The following is a 17,202-nucleotide window of genomic DNA, read 5'->3' as shown; positions in this document are numbered from 1 at the left end:
GTACGAAACGAACTGCACATGTCTACCGGGCCGTGGAGCCTAAGCAGAATGTAGGATGGGGGCTAGCTTGGTGGGGGTTGCGTCTGGCCGTTGTTTTGCTGCCATAGAGGACTGGATACGTGGCAATCTCCTCAGGGAGGGAGGTAGAGAGAAGAAAGTGTATTTTTGAAAGAAGGGATGAGATTGTGGAAGTGGGCTTGTAAAAAGTGGAGGCTTGGTTGGGCACGGGTGATTTTGTAGGAGCTAGGTGTGCAGGAGGGCTTGCAGAGAGAGAGAGAGAGAGAGAGAGAGAGAGAGAGAGCGCTTTGGGTAAAAATGAATGTAAAAAGAAGCATAGAGGAGAGTGACCCCTGCTGGAAGAAAAGCAAAAGCCTACAGCACCTGGTATTCCCAGGCGGTCTCCCATCCAAGTACTAACCAGGCCCAACCCTGCTTAGCTTCCGAGATCAGACGAGAGCGGGCGCATTCAGGGTGGTGTGGCCGTAGGCAAAGCTCATGGTCTCTTTCAAGCCTCTTGTACTTGTCAGCGGCAGCCTGGCTCCGCCTTTCCTTGACTTTACTACAATCAGCTGTGCCTTTTCACAAGCATGGCAGCACACCGCACTTTGTCGTCTCTCCTCTCTCTCTCTCTCTCTCTCGCTTGCTCTCCTCAACCCCGTCCCTGCCTCCTGCTGCTTTGCTCCCTCTTTAACCTCTTCCTGCCTGCACCTTCTCACGCACACACACATCCTCAGCCTTGCTTCCAATGCTCCTTTCTGGCTTCCCCTGGCCTGACTTTAACCCTTTTCGCTGACAAGGCTTTGCACCACAGGAAGAAGAGGTGCAGCAGGGTGCATGTAGCGCGGGGCCTTATGCCCGCACTTGTTTACGCCTTCGCTCTCGTAGCAGGTGGCCAGCCCATGGATCTCCAGAACCTGGCTTCTGTTCCGCTAGCTACTGGAAGCTGACTGCAGGGGAGGGAGCCAGTACATCTACCCCCCTGGCTACCGGAGGACCCCTCACCTATACCAGGCACCATGCCTCACCAGTGGCTGCAGTCAAGCAACTCTTTGACTTGCCCACTAGGTAGACCTTTTCCTGTAGAGTTGCTCCATACCCCACATGTGCCGCCTTACTCACCCAACTTCTTTTCAATAGGCCTGGAGACCAACATGCATGATGCACCCCTTTCAATGACTTCAGAGCAGGCTTAGAACACTTGATGCAACTTTACTGAGAAGTCTGGGGCATTACAGTTCAACATGAACATTGGTCATATCCTGACCCAAACTACCACTGATTTGCTTCCCAGGATTACCTCTACAAGGTAGCACTTCATGTTGGCCTTTGAGTTGCCATCTCATCCCTTTAAATCCAAACACATCTGAATTACACAGATTCTGTGGCTGATTAAGGTGGTAATTAAACTCACTTGTTGCCTTATCTGCATTTAATTAGCCTCAGAACCTGTGTAATTCAGATGTGTTTGGGTTTAAAGGGATGAGGTGGCAACCCTAGTTGGCCTCGTGCAAGTGCTGCCTGGTCACCCGAACCCAGCCTTCCCCTATATTTATATGACCGCTGGGTAGGCTGGATCCAAAAAAAAACAGCAGCGCACGCATTACCTCTTTTCCTCCAAGCCTGGGGCAGCCGCAAACTAAAACCGCGCTCCTGTAGGCAACCTGCTGCCTACTCCTTAGCCGCTTCAGGGTGCCGGTTTGACGAGGGGTCGGCTCTGTGGCTTCTCGCTGGCTTTGGCAGTCCGTGTGCGTGTTTCCCGTGCTGTCCCCCAGCCTGGAGAGCGCTGTGGAATGTGTTGGCGCAAGGGCAACTAAAGAGCAGGAGTGATGGCACCAAAACGGCTGAGGAGAGTGCTGGAAAATGGATGGGCCGTAGATATGGGCGCCTTCAATAAATTTGTTTTGTTCTGTTCCGTTACGGTTCGTATTAAAATTAATTCGTACTTCGTATTTCGTGTCCGAAATTCTGTTTCGTTTCGTACGAAATACGAATTGTCGTTAGGATCGTTAACTTGTATGAACGTTCGTTACGATGAATTTAAAGGCAAAAATATACCTCAATATAATGACAGTCGATGCTGATGGAAGTTTGGTTTTTATCCAAAATACGAAATTTCATTGAAGAATTTCCTATCCGAAATACGACTTTTCATTAGACGAGAAAGAGAGAAGCGGATTGCTGCCATGCACCGCTGGTCCAGTTTTCGTCTGCTCCTCCTGGGGATGCTTATTATGAGGGGCTCCCACCATCCCTGTGCTATGCTGACTTCCTCCTGGGGCTGCTTATTATGAGGGGCTCCCACCATCCCTGTGCTATGCTGACTTCCTCCTGGGGCTGCTTATAATGAGGGGCTCCCACCATCCCTGTGCTGTGCTGACTTCCTCCTGGGGCTGCTTATTATGAGGGGCTCCCACCATCCCTGTGCTATGCTGACTTCCTCCTGGGGTTGTACCTCTGCTGTGCTCATTATGAGGGGCTCCCACCATCCCTGTGTTATGCTGACTTCCTCCTGGGGCTGCTTATTATGAGGGGCTCCCACCATCCCTTTGCTATGCTGACTTCCTCCTGGGGCTGCTTATTATGAGGGGCTCCCACCATCCCTGTGCTGTGCTGACTTCCTCCTGGGGCTGTACCTCTGCTGTGCTCATTATGAGGGGCTCCCACCATCCCTGTGCTATGCCGACTTCCTCCTGGGGCTGCTTATTATGAGGGGCTCCCCCCATCCCTGTGCTGTGCTGACTTCCTCCTGGGGCTGTACCTCTGCTGTGCTCAGTATGTCAGCACAGCACAGGAATGGTGGAAACCCCTCATAATGAGCACAGCAGAGGGTACAGACCCAGGAGGAAGTCAGCACAGCACAGGGATGGTGGGAGCACCTCATAATAAGCAGCCCCAGGAGGAAGTCAGCATAGCACAGGGATGGTGGGAGGCCCTCATAATGAGCAAAGCAGAGGTACAGCCCCAGGAGGAAGTCAGTACAGGGATGGTGGGAGCCCCTCATAATAAGCAGCCCCAGGAGGAAGTCAGCATAGCACAGGGATGGTGGGAGGCCCTCATAATAAGCACAGCAGAGGTACAGCCCCAGGAGGAAGTCAGCACAGCACAGGGATGGTGGGAGCCCCTCATAATAAGCAGCCCCAGGAGGAAGTCAGCATAGCACAGGGATGGTGGGAGCCCCTCATAATAAGCAGCCCCAGGAGGAAGTCAGCATAGCACAGGGATGGTGGGAGCCCCTCATAATAAGCATAATGACTGAGTCGTCGATGCGACGACAACTAATCCGAAATCCGAAATTCCTAAACAAAAGTTCGTATTGCGTACAGAGTTCGGACGCATGGCAATTCGTATTTCGGATCCTCCCGAACGTACGAATTTTGGGAAATTCGTACGAAACGAACTGCACATGTCTACCGGGCCGTGGAGCCTAAGCAGAATGTAGGATGGGGGCTAGCTTGGTGGGGGTTGCGTCTGGCCGTTGTTTTGCTGCCATAGAGGACTGGATACGTGGCAATCTCCTCAGGGAGGGAGGTAGAGAGAAGAAAGTGTATTTTTGAAAGAAGGGATGAGATTGTGGAAGTGGGCTTGTAAAAAGTGGAGGCTTGGTTGGGCACGGGTGATTTTGTAGGAGCTAGGTGTGCAGGAGGGCTTGCAGAGAGAGAGAGAGAGAGAGAGAGCGCTTTGGGTAAAAATGAATGTAAAAAGAAGCATAGAGGAGAGTGACCCCTGCTGTAAGAAAAGCAAAAGCCTACAGCACCTGGTATTCCCAGGCGGTCTCCCATCCAAGTACTAACCAGGCCCGACCCTGCTTAGCTTCCGAGATCAGACGAGAGCGGGCGCATTCAGAGTGGTGTGGCCGTAGGCAAAGCTCATGCTCTCTTTCAAGCCTCTTGTACTTGTCAGCGGCAGCCTGGCTCCGCCTTTCCTTGACTTTACTACAATCAGCTGTGCCTTTTCACAAGCATGGCAGCACACCGCACTTTGTCGTCTCTCCTCTCTCTCTCTCTCTCGCTTGCTCTCCTCAACCCCGTCCCTGCCTCCTGCTGCTTTGCTCCCTCTTTAACCTCTTCCTGCCTGCACCTTCTCACGCACACACACATCCTCAGCCTTGCTTCCAATGCTCCTTTCTGGCTTCCCCTGGCCTGACTTTAACCCTTTTCGCTGACAAGGCTTTGCACCACAGGAAGAAGAGGTGCAGCAGGGTGCGTGTAGCGCGGGGCCTTATGCCCGCACTTGTTTACGCCTTCGCTCTTGTTAGGTGTGACTACTGCAAGTCACCTATTCATAAGTTATGTTACCGTTTCCCAATTATTATTAGAGTCTTATCTAAGCAAGGAGACACGGAAAGAGTTCTCAGTATGTCTGCTCAGACGGTCGCACTCACTCACTCTGAGTCTCTTTATTATCACACAGCTCTTATATACACAAAAGACAGACAGGCGTTAAAAATGTTGAAACAAAACAACTTCTATAAAAGGCAATTTCTAAGTGTCTTCTGCTTTTAGAGCTGATGCAGCAGTTGACCCTTATGACATGGCTTCCTGTTTGTGTGTACGTGACTGCACCCATCCGGCCTTTAAGAATGATGTCTTTAAAACAACTGAAAACAGACGAGATAAGCATTTAAAGAAACATACTGTCAACCATTTTTATTCTTATACCTTGATCCTCACAACTTCCCCCTTTGACATCACCCTTCCCTCTTACCCTGGGTCCACCTGAACAAGTTCTAGTCGGCCTATGTCCAAAGTACTCTCCCTGACCGCGAGTTGTCAGAGGGGTATACACCCATCCCCCTGGATAGTACCAACATCTAAAATTCAGGAAGAGTGGCTTTTCTGACAGATGGGTGATGTCAAGGAACCAAATCCACCTATCTTATCCAACTTACAAAAGTTCCATCTTTTCTACAGCATTTACCTTGGCTTTCTTGCAAAAGCACATGAGCAGTTTAAAGCACGCATAAAGAAGAAATACAAATAAAAGCACCACTATAATTGTCATCGCTGCCTTCTTAAGCCAAGAGAATAACCCTGAGAAGCTAAAAGTTCCACCAAACGGATCCCAGTCACGGCCAATATTACGGGCCTTCTCCTGTAGATCCTTTACTTCCGTGCGGTGTCGTGCAATGATGTCATAATAGTCGGGTATCTCGATGCTGGTGTTATGTATCCAAGTACAACATTCATAGTCTTCTGTAGCCTCACAGAGTCCTGTTAATGCTGCACTCATACTTTCAATCGCTAACTCATGTAATTCTATTTGTTTTGTGATGGCTCTGGTCTCTAGATTTAACTTAGTAATGTCATCAGAGTTTTTCTCCAAAATATCATTAATTATTCCAGTATAGTTATTTAGTCGCTTCATTAAGTCTATACCCCATCCTGTCCAGGACGGGAACCAAGCCCATGCCATGTCCTGCTCTAAGAATATTTCTCTCTTGCTACGATATCTGAGGGGATATCTGGGGTGCATACTAGCTTCTAGTAGGTGATCACCTCATTCATCACCCACTACTCCCATTACTGGTACCAAACTTGCGAGGTAGCACCATCCCTGAGCCCTTCTAGGTATCCAGGTATAACACTTATCCCCACAACAGATGTATATATTGTTTCCTAGAGCTACTGATCTTGAACTGATATCATTTCTATAACGAGAGGTGTATCCATAGAGGGATAAGTTGGATACTAACCACCTAACCTTATTATCCACAATGTTAGTGAGGAAGTCAGATAATGTCTGGTGTGTGCTGGAATTACTGGGGTAGAAGCTTCCATTTAATACGACAATGGACAAATTAAACTTGCTGTCTTGGCATTCTCTATTTCCTCCCGTTGTGTTCCCTAAGTTGAAACACCAGGCAGGGGGAAAGGCGAGACCATTTGATTTAAACATTACTGTCTTGCTGGTATTTGTTCCAGTTATGTTAATGCTACTGTTAGCAAGATCAGTATAATTTATAGGAACTGCCATCAGTGGTATGTTTGCTGTACTGGGGTGTAATTTACTGCAAATCCAACATTTCTCATATCCTGACTTCCGAGCATAAGCATATTTAAACTTCAGTAATAACATTTTTTTAGAAAATCCTTCATCCTTGTGAATTTCATTCTGTGAGGTAACCAAACTATTGGTCAGGATTACTGAAACAAAAAGAATAAAAAGATACATGTTGTCATTTGCCAACTGGCTCCTTTTTACAGTGTGAAGCGTGGATCCAGGCTGCTTTACCCTCCAACTTGACCGATGTGGGAGTGGTCAGCAGTACTTGATATGGTCCTTCAAACCGTGGCTCTAAAGCTTTTCTGGTATGTTTCTTTACATAGACCCAATCTCCGGGGCTCAGCAAATGAGTACCTGCTATTGAGTTAGGGTCTGGAAGAGAAGAATACACACTTTTGTGGATCTTAGTTAGATGCTGTTGTAATTGTATCACATATGCAGTCAAACTATCACATTGCAATTGCATACTCTGTGGAAAGTATAAACCTAGTCTGGGTGCATTCCCAAAAAGTATTTCATATGGGGATAACCCTGTTTTTCCCGTTGGAGTATACCTTATGGAGAACAAAGCTAAAGGCAGACATTCTGGCCAAGGTTTATTTAACTCTTGCATAGCTTTTTGTATTTTTAACTTTATTGTCCCATTTACTCTTTCTACTGATCCTGAACTCTGTGGGTGGTAAGGGGTGTGGAAACTTTGTTGAACCCCTAACATAGCCATTACATTCTGCATGATTTCTCCTGTAAAGTGTGTTCCCCTATCTGATTCTATGGTTTCAGGAAGACCAAACCTAGGTATCAGCTCTGTGATCAGTTTCTTCGCTGTGGCTTTCGCTGTAGCTGATTTCACTGGATAACTTTCTGGCCAGCCTGAAAATAAGCAGATGCACACGAGACAAAATTCAAATGGGCCGCTCTTAGGCATTTGGATATAGTCAATTTGCAGTCTCTGAAAGGGATATTGGGCCCGAACCTGATGTTTACGTGGGGTTTTCACTCTCTGTCCTGGGTTATTTAACAGACAGATTTGGCATGCAGCACAGTAGTTCCTTGCAGTACTACTGAATCCAGGGGCTAGCCATCCTTGGCTTACAATCCTATACATAGAATTGGAGCTGACATGAGTGGGCAAGTGGACAGCCGCTGCCATTGCTGGGTATAGAGAGGCAGGTAGGCATATTCTGCCTCCTTCCCTCCATATATTGTCAAGGCCTGGTGCTGCTCCCATTTTTACCCATCTATCTTTCTCGCTCTCTCCTGCTTGCTCCTGTAGTTTACTCATCTGCTGCCATGTCGGTTCTGGGATGCTCACCTTTACCGTAGCTAAGGTCTCAGGGCTTACTTCCCCTAGAGCTGCTTGTTTTGCAGTTAAATCTGCAAATGCATTTCCTTTTGCCTCAATTGTTTTTGCGCTCGTGTGTGCCGCTATCTTCATAATGGCTACTCTTCTAACTTTTTGAAGATTGTTCAGGACTCTTTTGATTCCTTCACCATGTTTAACAGGTGTGCCTGCTGCTGTAAGGTAACCTCTAGCTTTCCATATGTGGCCATAATCATGTGCAACACCATAAGCATAGGCAGAGTCAGTGTAAATGTTCCCTTCTTGTCCCTCTAAGTGTTCTAAGGCTTTTTCTAAGGCCGTTAGTTCCGCTTCTTGTGCCGACATGTGTGCTGGTAATGACTTTGCCTCAATTACCTGTGTGTCCGTTACCACAGCATAACCTGTGTGATATTTACCTTTGTCATCGGCAAATCTACTACCATCTATGTACAGTGTGTGTTCTGCATTTGCAATGGGTATGTCTGTGACATGTGGGAACCCCGTGATCTCTTGTTCCATAAGTTGAAAACAATCGTGTTCATCAGATGTTATGTCATGAAATGAAAGTGTGTCAGAATCCTGAGTTTCTTGTGCTGTGCCTTCACCATTACTCCCCCCTGTCAAATCTGTCTGTAAGGGTAGAAGTTGTGCTAAGTTAAAGGAAGTGCATCGCTGGAAGGTAACATTGGGAGGTAGGAGCAAGGTGCATTGCAGACGCAGCTGCCTCGCCATTGATATGTGCTTTGGCTGAACTTGTGACAAGATGGCGTGTATGTCATGTGTGGTATGTACCACTACAGGATTGTCTAAGACAATTTCTGAGGATTTGTCAATGATAATTGACACTGCTGCGACTGCTCGTACACAGGACGGTGATCCTCTAGAGACAGGATCGAGAGCCGCTGAGAAATATGCTACCGGCCTTTGTTTGATGTGTTGTTGTGTCAACACCCCTGTTGCGTGTCCCGTGATTTCAGCAATGTACAAATGAAATGTTTTGGTATAGTCAGGGATCCCGATCGCAGGTGCCAAAATTAGTAACTTTCTTAAGGTGCTAAAAGACTTATGACCTGCTTCTGTGAGTACATAGGGTACTATTTTCAAGCAATCATATAATGGCTGCATCAGAGAACTGGCATGTGGTATCCATTGTCTACAATATGATACCATTCCCAGAAACATACGAAGTTGCTTAAAGTTGCGTGGGACATTCATTTGTCTTATGGCCTGGACTCGTTCTTCAGTGAGGTGTCGAGTACCCTGGGATATACAGTGGCCCAAAAAGACAACCTTTTTCTGGCATACCTGTAACTTAGTTCTATTCACTTTGCACCCTTTTTCAGCCAGGAATTGTAACAATGATAGAGTGGCTTTTAAACTAGTATCGTTCTCCGGACAACATAACAATAGGTCATCTACATATTGCAACAATACACAAGTGTCAGGTGGTTGCCATTCCCCCAACACTGTCTGTAGGGCTTGCGAGTATAGAGTTGGCGAATGCGCCATTCCTTGCGGTAGGCGTGTCCAGGTCAACTGGCGGTTTTTGAGACGGAACGCAAACCACGGTTGACATTCCTCCGCCAGGGGTACAGAAAAGAAAGCATTAGCCAAGTCTATAACAGTAAATGAGGAGCTATCTGATGGTACTTCTGAAAGTAAAGTATGCGGGTTTGGTACTAGTGGCGTTATTGGGACCAATATTTTGTTTACCGCCCTTAGGTCTTGTACCATTCTATACTTTACTGGGCCATCCCCCAATGTCTTTTTCTTGACCGGATACAATGGGGTATTGGCTGGTGACTGTATTTCTTTTAATGCTCCACTTTTGAGTAGAGCCTCCACTTGTAGTTCTATAGCTGCTTCCTGGGGCGCACTGAGTGGGTACTGTTTCTGCTGGGGGAGAACTGCTCCTGGAATCAGCTGTAGAGTAACCGGGGGTATGGGCAAAAGCCCAACGTCTGCTGGATGTGTTTCCCATAGCCCTTCCGGAAGGCTAGACAGAATTTGATCTATTTCCGGCGAGGGTGTATTGGACAGTTCTGGTTCTACTTCCAAACATTGTATTTTATTACAGATTTCTATACCCTCTGGGTCATCTCCTATTGCTAAGGTGACCATACCATCTGGATGATAAGTAATGTTTGCTCCTATTTTCTGAAGAATATCTGCTCCTAATAAATTAGTAGGGGCTCCTCTGGAAATCAAAAAGCGTGACAAAAACATGTGATTCCCTATTTTTACTTTTAAAGGTTTAGTCAGTGGGGCATCGGACAAAAGACCGTCATAACCACTTATGGGTATGGTGTCACGGGATGTCATGTGTGGAGGGACTACTGAATCAGATAATAAGCTGCGTGACGCTCCTGTGTCAACTAAACAAGGAATATGTTTACCTTCCACCTTCATCAATATGTGGAGCATTTTATTCTCTGATTCAGCTAGGACTGGGGCAAGTCATGCGGTCGGATCGTCCCTATCATTGGTACGCCTCTGTCTGTAGTCCCTCGTGTCTCTGTCCGTGTTTCCTTCCTGTTCGTTTTTTATTCTTTTCCTACAGTCTCTTTTTATATGTCCCACCTTGTTGCAGTAATAACAGGTAAGAGGTTTACGGGAGGAATTCCCTCCTTCATTGACCCGGGCAACAGTGTTAACTCCCGGTGTCCTTCTGGGTTCAGTTTCTGCTAAATCAGCCTCTATGCCTTGTGCTTTCTGCAACAATGTTCCTCTGTCCCGTATGGCTCTCCATTCGGGAGTACATGCCTTCAGTTTGTCACTTATTTGGGGTACTAGTCCTTCCATAAACTGTCGATTGAAAGCCCTAATGGTGACGGGTAAGGCTAAATCTAGACCTTCGTCAGCCATCATGCTTTCCATGTTGAGGTAAAATTCTGTAACAGTCTGACCTGGGGCCTGTTTTATGGGCGCTGTCGGACCCCTTTCCTGCTGTTTCCCTTGGCAAAATTCTCGTAACTGATTAATAAACAGGGGTCTAGAGTCTATATGACGGGGGTGTATTCCTGGTGGATCTGCCGCTGGATCCCCTTGTGGTCTATGTGGAGCAATTTCATTCATAAATTGATTAAACATCGTTAGTGTCATTTTATGTCTACACAAATCTTCCCCATCTTGCCAAGTTGCTTCATGTGTGTCTAGTAATTGTGTCACGAATCTACAGAATGCGGCAGGTTTTGCTACGGGATCAGGAGCATTCTGTATTAATGCCATAAGAGTGTCAGCCGACCAAGGTGTCCATGTCCTCAGAACGACTTGTCGAGTCACTGTAGGTGGCTGTCCTGCTTGACCCGCATTTGGATTATTTACTTGTATTACCCTAGTCCGACTGTGGACTGGAGCTACGGACTCTGGTCTTTGAGCTCCGCAATGTACACATTCCTGTGCCCAGTCTGTATTCTGGGTACCGCATACTCGGCATACCCATCCTCTTCCTCTTAAGGAAGGATAAAGTTTTGGTCTTTCACTACCTGGTGTGGTAGTGGTATAAGGAGGTGGAGTACCTTCCGTTTTTACTCCATCCTCGGGAGCAGAAGGGAGACTCTTACGTCGGACCTTCATATCCCATCCACCCTGTTCATGACAATACTTCCATCCCTCCTCTTTAGCCCTGTTGGAAACCTTAATTAAACATTGTATTTGTGATACCCATCTGTTCTGCAGGACCTCCCCCTGTCTGTCTCTCTTTATATTCTCCCAACCTTCTACACTTAGCCCATTTTCTCCATCCATTCCAAATTTCTTGAGAACCCTATTCGTGCCCTGTGCCTTGTCCTTCCCATATAACATTGTAATTATGTCTTTAACAGCATAACATTTCTGAGATTCCTCCTGGGGTTTACCATGTGTCTGGCCCATTTTGACAGTCCTGCCTAGGTGGCGTTTGGATCACTTACTAAGTGTCTCGTTGCCTTCTCCTCCTAGGGTGCCAAAATACTAAAAACCTCTCCTGGATGAGATTTCTGAAATCGAATTACTTTATATGCTAGCCAACTGACAAATATTATGACCAGACTGACAGCTACAACATATACAAGCATTCCTTTTGGTGGCCAAACACATATAACTAGATCTCCGGGCTTTGTGGAGACCTTATTCCCTTCCCATTACCATGGAATCTCTCAGCATTCGTTTCTTATTCCTGCTTTATCGAGGCAGTCAGGACTTATACTTTCAACCCGTTTTTAGGCTCATGAATCAAAAAGCGTATATCAAACTTAAGTGTCGGACCCCCAAGTACTCTTACGAGTTAAGGGCGCATTCCGTTACCCATTGGGATGATATATGTTTCAATTCACACCATACAAACAGGGCTTATCTCAGTCACAACAGACAGATGACAAGGAGACAGACAAGAAACAACGGTAACATAAGTCAAATATTAAATTCAAGACTCGCTTACTACAGAGGTTGGTTTTACCTGAAGAACAATACAGACAGATCGGGTGGGCACAAATCTAAGAAGCACAGAGTTTATAAGAAAATAAAGCTTTTCTTACCTGCGCAGGATTTGTCTGTGGTTCCTGATGTGCCCGACCTCTTTGTTCCGTCCTTATGTTCGTTCGCCTCTTGTAGTTTCTTTAGCGAAGTCCCTTGTTCGTGCGCCAAAAATGTTAGGTGTGACTACTGCAAGTCACCTATTCACAAGTTATGTTACCGTTTCACAATTATTATTAGAGTCTTATCTAAGCAAGGAGACACGGAAAAACTTCTCAGTATATCTGCTCAGACGGTCGCACTTGCTTACTCTGAGGTCCTTTATTATCACACAGCTCTTATATACACAAAGGAAAGACAGGCGTTAAAAATGTTGAAACAAAACAACTTCTATAAAAGGCAATGTCTTCTGCTCTTAGAGCTGATGCAGCAGTTGACCCTTATGACATGGCTTCCTCTTTGTGTGTACGTGACTGGATGTGACTGCACCCATCCGGCCTTTAAGAATGATGTCTTTAAAACAACTGAAAACAGACGAGATAAGCATTAATAAGAAATATACTGTCAACCATTTTTATTCTTATACCTTGATCCTCACAGTAGGAGCTAGGTGTGCAGGAGGGCTTGCAGAGAGAGAGAGAGAGAGAGAGAGCGCTTTGGGTAAAAATGAATGTAAAAAGAAGCATAGAGGAGAGTGACCCCTGCTGTAAGAAAAGCAAAAGCCTACAGCACCTGGTATTCCCAGGCGGTCTCCCATCCAAGTACTAACCAGGCCCGACCCTGCTTAGCTTCCGAGATCAGACGAGAGCGGGCGCATTCAGGGTGGTGTGGCCGTAGGCAAAGCTCAGGGTCTCTTTCAAGCCTCTTGTACTTGTCAGCGGCAGCCTGGCTCCGCCTTTCCTTGACTTTACTACAATCAGCTGTGCCTTTTCACAAGCATGGCAGCACACCGCACTTTGTCGTCTCTCCTCTCTCTCTCTCTCTCGCTTGCTCTCCTCAACCCCGTCCCTGCCTCCTGCTGCTTTGCTCCCTCTTTAACCTCTTCCTGCCTGCACCTTCTCACGCACACACACATCCTCAGCCTTGCTTCCAATGCTCCTTTCTGGCTTCCCCTGGCCTGACTTTAACCCTTTTCGCTGACAAGGCTTTGCACCACAGGAAGAAGAGGTGCAGCAGGGTGCGTGTAGCGCGGGGCCTTATGCCCGCACTTGTTTACGCCTTCGCTCTCGTAGCAGGTGGCCAGCCCATGGATCTCCAGAACCTGGCTTCTGTTCCGCTAGCTACTGGAAGCTGACTGCTGGGGAGGGAGCCAGTACATCTACCCCCCTGGCTACCGGAGGACCCCTCACCTATACCAGGCACCATGCCTCACCAGTGGCTGCAGTCAAGCAACTGTTTGACTTGCCTACTAGGTAGACCTTTTCCTGTAGAGTTGCTCCATACCCCACATGTGCCGCCTTACTCACCCAACTTCTTTTCAATAGGCCTGGAGACCAACATGCATGATGCACCCCTTTCAATGACTTCAGAGCAGGCTTAGAACACTTGATGCAACTTTACTGAGAAGTCTGGGCCATTACAGTTCAACATGAACAATGGTCATATCCTGACCCAAACTACCACTGATTGGCTTCCCAGGATTACCTCTACAAGGTAGCACTTCATGTTGGCCTTTGAGTTGCCATCTCATCCCTTTAAATCCAAACACATCTGAATTACACAGATTCTGTGGCTGATTAAGGTGGTAATTAAACTCACTTGTTGCCTTATCTGCATTTAATTAGCCTCAGAACCTGTGTAATTCAGATGTGTTTGGGTTTAAAGGGATGAGGTGGCAACCCTAGTTGGCCTCGTGCAAGTGCTGCCTGATCACCCGAACCCAGCCTTCCCCTATATTTATATGACCGCTGGGTAGGCTGGATCCAAAAAAAACAGCAGCGCACGCATTACCTCTTTTCCTCCAAGCCTGGGGCAGCCGCAAACTAAAACCGCGCTCCTGTAGGCAACCTGCTGCCTACTCCTTAGCCGCTTCAGGGTGCCGGTTTGACGAGGGGTCGGCTCTGTGGCTTCTCGCTGGCTTTGGCAGTCCGTGTGCGTGTTTCCCGTGCTGTCCCCCAGCCTGGAGAGCGCTGTGGAATGTGTTGGCGCAAGGGCAACTAAAGAGCAGGAGTGATGGCACCAAAACGGCTGAGGAGAGTGCTGGAAAATGGATGGGCCGTAGATATGGGCGCCGTCAATACATTTATTTTGTTCTGTTCCGTTACGGTTCGTATTAAAATTAATTCGTACTTCGTATTTCGTGTCCGAAATTCTGTTTCGTTTCGTACGAAATACGAATTGTCGTTAGGATCGTTAACTTGTATGAACGTTCGTTACGATGAATTTAAAGGCAAAAATATACCTCAATATAATGACAGTCGATGCTGATGGAAGTTTGGTTTTTATCCAAAATACGAAATTTCATTGAAGAATTTCCTATCCGAAATACGACTTTTCATTAGACGAGAAAGAGAGAAGCGGATTGCTGCCATGCACCGCTGGTCCAGTTTTCGCCTGCTCCTCCTGGGGCTGCTTATTATGAGGGGCTCCCACCATCCCTGTGCTATGCTGACTTCCTCCTGGGGCTGCTTATAATGAGGGGCTCCCACCATCCCTGTGCTGTGCTGACTTCCTCCTGGGGCTGCTTATTATGAGGGGCTCCCACCATCCCTGTGCTATGCTGACTTCCTCCTGGGGTTGTACCTCTGCTGTGCTCATTATGAGGGGCTCCCACCATCCCTGTGCTATGCTGACTTCCTCCTGGGGCTGCTTATTATGAGGGGCTCCCACCATCCCTTTGCTATGCTGACTTCCTCCTGGGGCTGCTTATTATGAGGGGCTCCCACCATCCCTGTGCTGTGCTGACTTCCTCCTGGGGCTGTACCTCTGCTGTGCTCATTATGAGGGGCTCCCATTATCCCTGTGCTATGCCGACTTCCTCCTGGGGCTGCTTATTATGAGGGGCTCCCCCCATCCCTGTGCTGTGCTGACTTCCTCCTGGGGCTGTACCTCTGCTGTGCTCAGTATGTCAGCACAGCACAGGAATGGTGGAAACCCCTCATAATGAGCACAGCAGAGGGTACAGACCCAGGAGGAAGTCAGCACAGCACAGGGATGGTGGGAGCACCTCATAATAAGCAGCCCCAGGAGGAAGTCAGCATAGCACAGGGATGGTGGGAGGCCCTCATAATGAGCAAAGCAGAGGTACAGCCCCAGGAGGAAGTCAGTACAGGGATGGTGGGAGCCCCTCATAATAAGCAGCCCCAGGAGGAAGTCAGCATAGCACAGGGATGGTGGGAGGCCCTCATAATAAGCACAGCAGAGGTACAGCCCCAGGAGGAAGTCAGCACAGCACAGGGATGGTGGGAGCCCCTCATAATAAGCAGCCCCAGGAGGAAGTCAGCATAGCACAGGGATGGTGGGAGCCCCTCATAATAAGCAGCCCCAGGAGGAAGTCAGCATAGCACAGGGATGGTGGGAGCCCCTCATAATAAGCATAATTACTGAGTCGTCGATGCGACGACAACTAATCCGAAATCCCAAATTCCTAAACAAAAGTTCGTATTGCGTACAGAGTTCGGACACATGGCAATTCGTATTTCGGATCCTCCCGAACGTACGAATTTTGGGAAATTCGTACGAAACGAACCGCACATGTCTACCGGGCCGTGGAGCCTAAGCAGAATGTAGGATGGGGGCTAGCTTGGTGGGGGTTGCGTCTGGCCGTTGTTTTGCTGCCATAGGGGACTGGATACGTGGCAATCTCCTCAGGGAGGGAGGTAGAGAGAAGAAAGTGTATTTTTGAAAGAAGGGATGAGATTGTGGAAGTGGGCTTGTAAAAAGTGGAGGCTTGGTTGGGCACGGGTGATTTTGTAGGAGCTAGGTGTGCAGGAGGGCTTGCAGAGAGAGAGAGAGAGAGAGAGAGAGAGAGAGAGAGAGAGAGAGAGAGAGAGAGAGAGAGAGAGAGAGAGAGAGAGAGAGAGCGCTTTGGGTAAAAATGAATGTAAAAAGAAGCATAGAGGAGAGTGACCCCTGCTGTAAGAAAAGCAAAAGCCTACAGCACCTGGTATTCCCAGGCGGTCTCCCATCCAAGTACTAACCAGGCCCGACCCTGCTTAGCTTCCGAGATCAGACAAGAGCGGGCGCATTCAGGGTGGTGTGGCCGTAGGCAAAGCTCAGGGTCTCTTTCAAGCCTCTTGTACTTGTCAGCGGCAGCCTGGCTCCGCCTTTCCTTGACTTTACTACAATCAGCTGTGCCTTTTCACAAGCATGGCAGCACACCGCACTTTGTCGTCTCTCCTCTCTCTCTCTCTCTCTCGCTTGCTCTCCTCAACCCCGTCCCTGCCTCCTGCTGCTTTGCTCCCTCTTTAACCTCTTCCTGCCTGCACCTTCTCACGCACACACACATCCTCAGCCTTGCTTCCAATGCTCCTTTCTGGCTTCCCCTGGCCTGACTTTAACCCTTTTCGCTGACAAGGCTTTGCACCACAGGAAGAAGAGGTGCAGCAGGGTGCATGTAGCGCGGGGCCTTATGCCCGCACTTGTTTACGCCTTCGCTCTCGTAGCAGGTGGCCAGCCCATGGATCTCCAGAACCTGGCTTCTGTTCCGCTAGCTACTGGAAGCTGACTGCTGGGGAGGGAGCCAGTACATCTACCCCCCTGGCTACCGGAGGACCCCTCACCTATACCAGGCACCATGCCTCACCAGTGGCTGCAGTCAAGCAACTCTTTGACTTGCCCACTAGGTAGACCTTTTCCTGTAGAGTTGCTCCATACCCCACATGTGCCGCCTTACTCACCCAACTTCTTTTCAATAGGCCTGGAGACCAACATGCATGATGCACCCCTTTCAATGACTTCAGAGCAGGCTTAGAACACTTGATGCAACTTTACTGAGAAGTCTGGGCCATTACAGTTCAACATGAACAATGGTCATATCCTGACCCAAACTACCACTGATTGGCTTCCCAGGATTACCTCTACAAGGTAGCACTTCATGTTGGCCTTTGAGTTGCCATCTCATCCCTTTAAATCCAAACACATCTGAATTACACAGATTCTGTGGCTGATTAAGGTGGTAATTAAACTCACTTGTTGCCTTATCTGCATTTAATTAGCCTCAGAACCTGTGTAATTCAGATGTGTTTGGGTTTAAAGGGATGAGGTGGCAACCCTAGTTGGCCTCGTGCAAGTGCTGCCTGGTCACCCGAACCCAGCCTTCCCCTATATTTATATGACCGCTGGGTAGGCTGGATCCAAAAAAAACAGCAGCGCACGCATTACCTCTTTTCCTCTAAGCCTGGGGCAGCCGCAAACTAAAACCGCGCTCCTGTAGGCAACCTGCTGCCTACTCCTTAGCCGCTTCAGGGTGCCGGTTTGACGAGGGG

At 48.0% G+C, this 17,202-nt stretch overlaps 4 non-coding genes across 4 annotated transcripts; all 4 read right to left on the bottom strand.

Annotated features, from left to right (window-relative positions):
* Positions 1-369: 369 nt before the first annotated feature.
* Positions 370-488, bottom strand: LOC143998614 (5S ribosomal RNA). The gene has a single exon (XR_013277939.1). It is a non-coding gene; the product is annotated as a 5S ribosomal RNA (ribosomal RNA).
* Positions 489-3,742: 3,254 nt separating this feature from the next.
* On the bottom strand, positions 3,743-3,861 carry LOC143999591 (5S ribosomal RNA). The gene has a single exon (XR_013278059.1). It is a non-coding gene; the product is annotated as a 5S ribosomal RNA (ribosomal RNA).
* An 8,635-nt stretch (positions 3,862-12,496) lies between these two features.
* LOC143999566 (5S ribosomal RNA) lies at positions 12,497-12,615 on the bottom strand. Its single transcript, XR_013278036.1, has one exon. It is a non-coding gene; the product is annotated as a 5S ribosomal RNA (ribosomal RNA).
* A 3,251-nt stretch (positions 12,616-15,866) lies between these two features.
* LOC143999637 (5S ribosomal RNA) lies at positions 15,867-15,985 on the bottom strand. The gene has a single exon (XR_013278100.1). It is a non-coding gene; the product is annotated as a 5S ribosomal RNA (ribosomal RNA).
* Between the last annotated feature and the right edge of the window lie 1,217 nt (positions 15,986-17,202).

The sequence above is a fragment of the Lithobates pipiens genome, unplaced genomic scaffold, assembly GCF_037356315.1.
Source record: "Lithobates pipiens isolate NorthernLeopardFrog02 unplaced genomic scaffold, aLitPip1_a1.2 Scaffold_19, whole genome shotgun sequence".
In the NCBI taxonomy this organism is placed as follows: domain Eukaryota; kingdom Metazoa; phylum Chordata; class Amphibia; order Anura; family Ranidae; genus Lithobates; species Lithobates pipiens.
The sequence above is the reverse complement of the archived record's forward strand: the minus strand, read 5'-3'. Positions and strand labels throughout refer to the sequence as shown.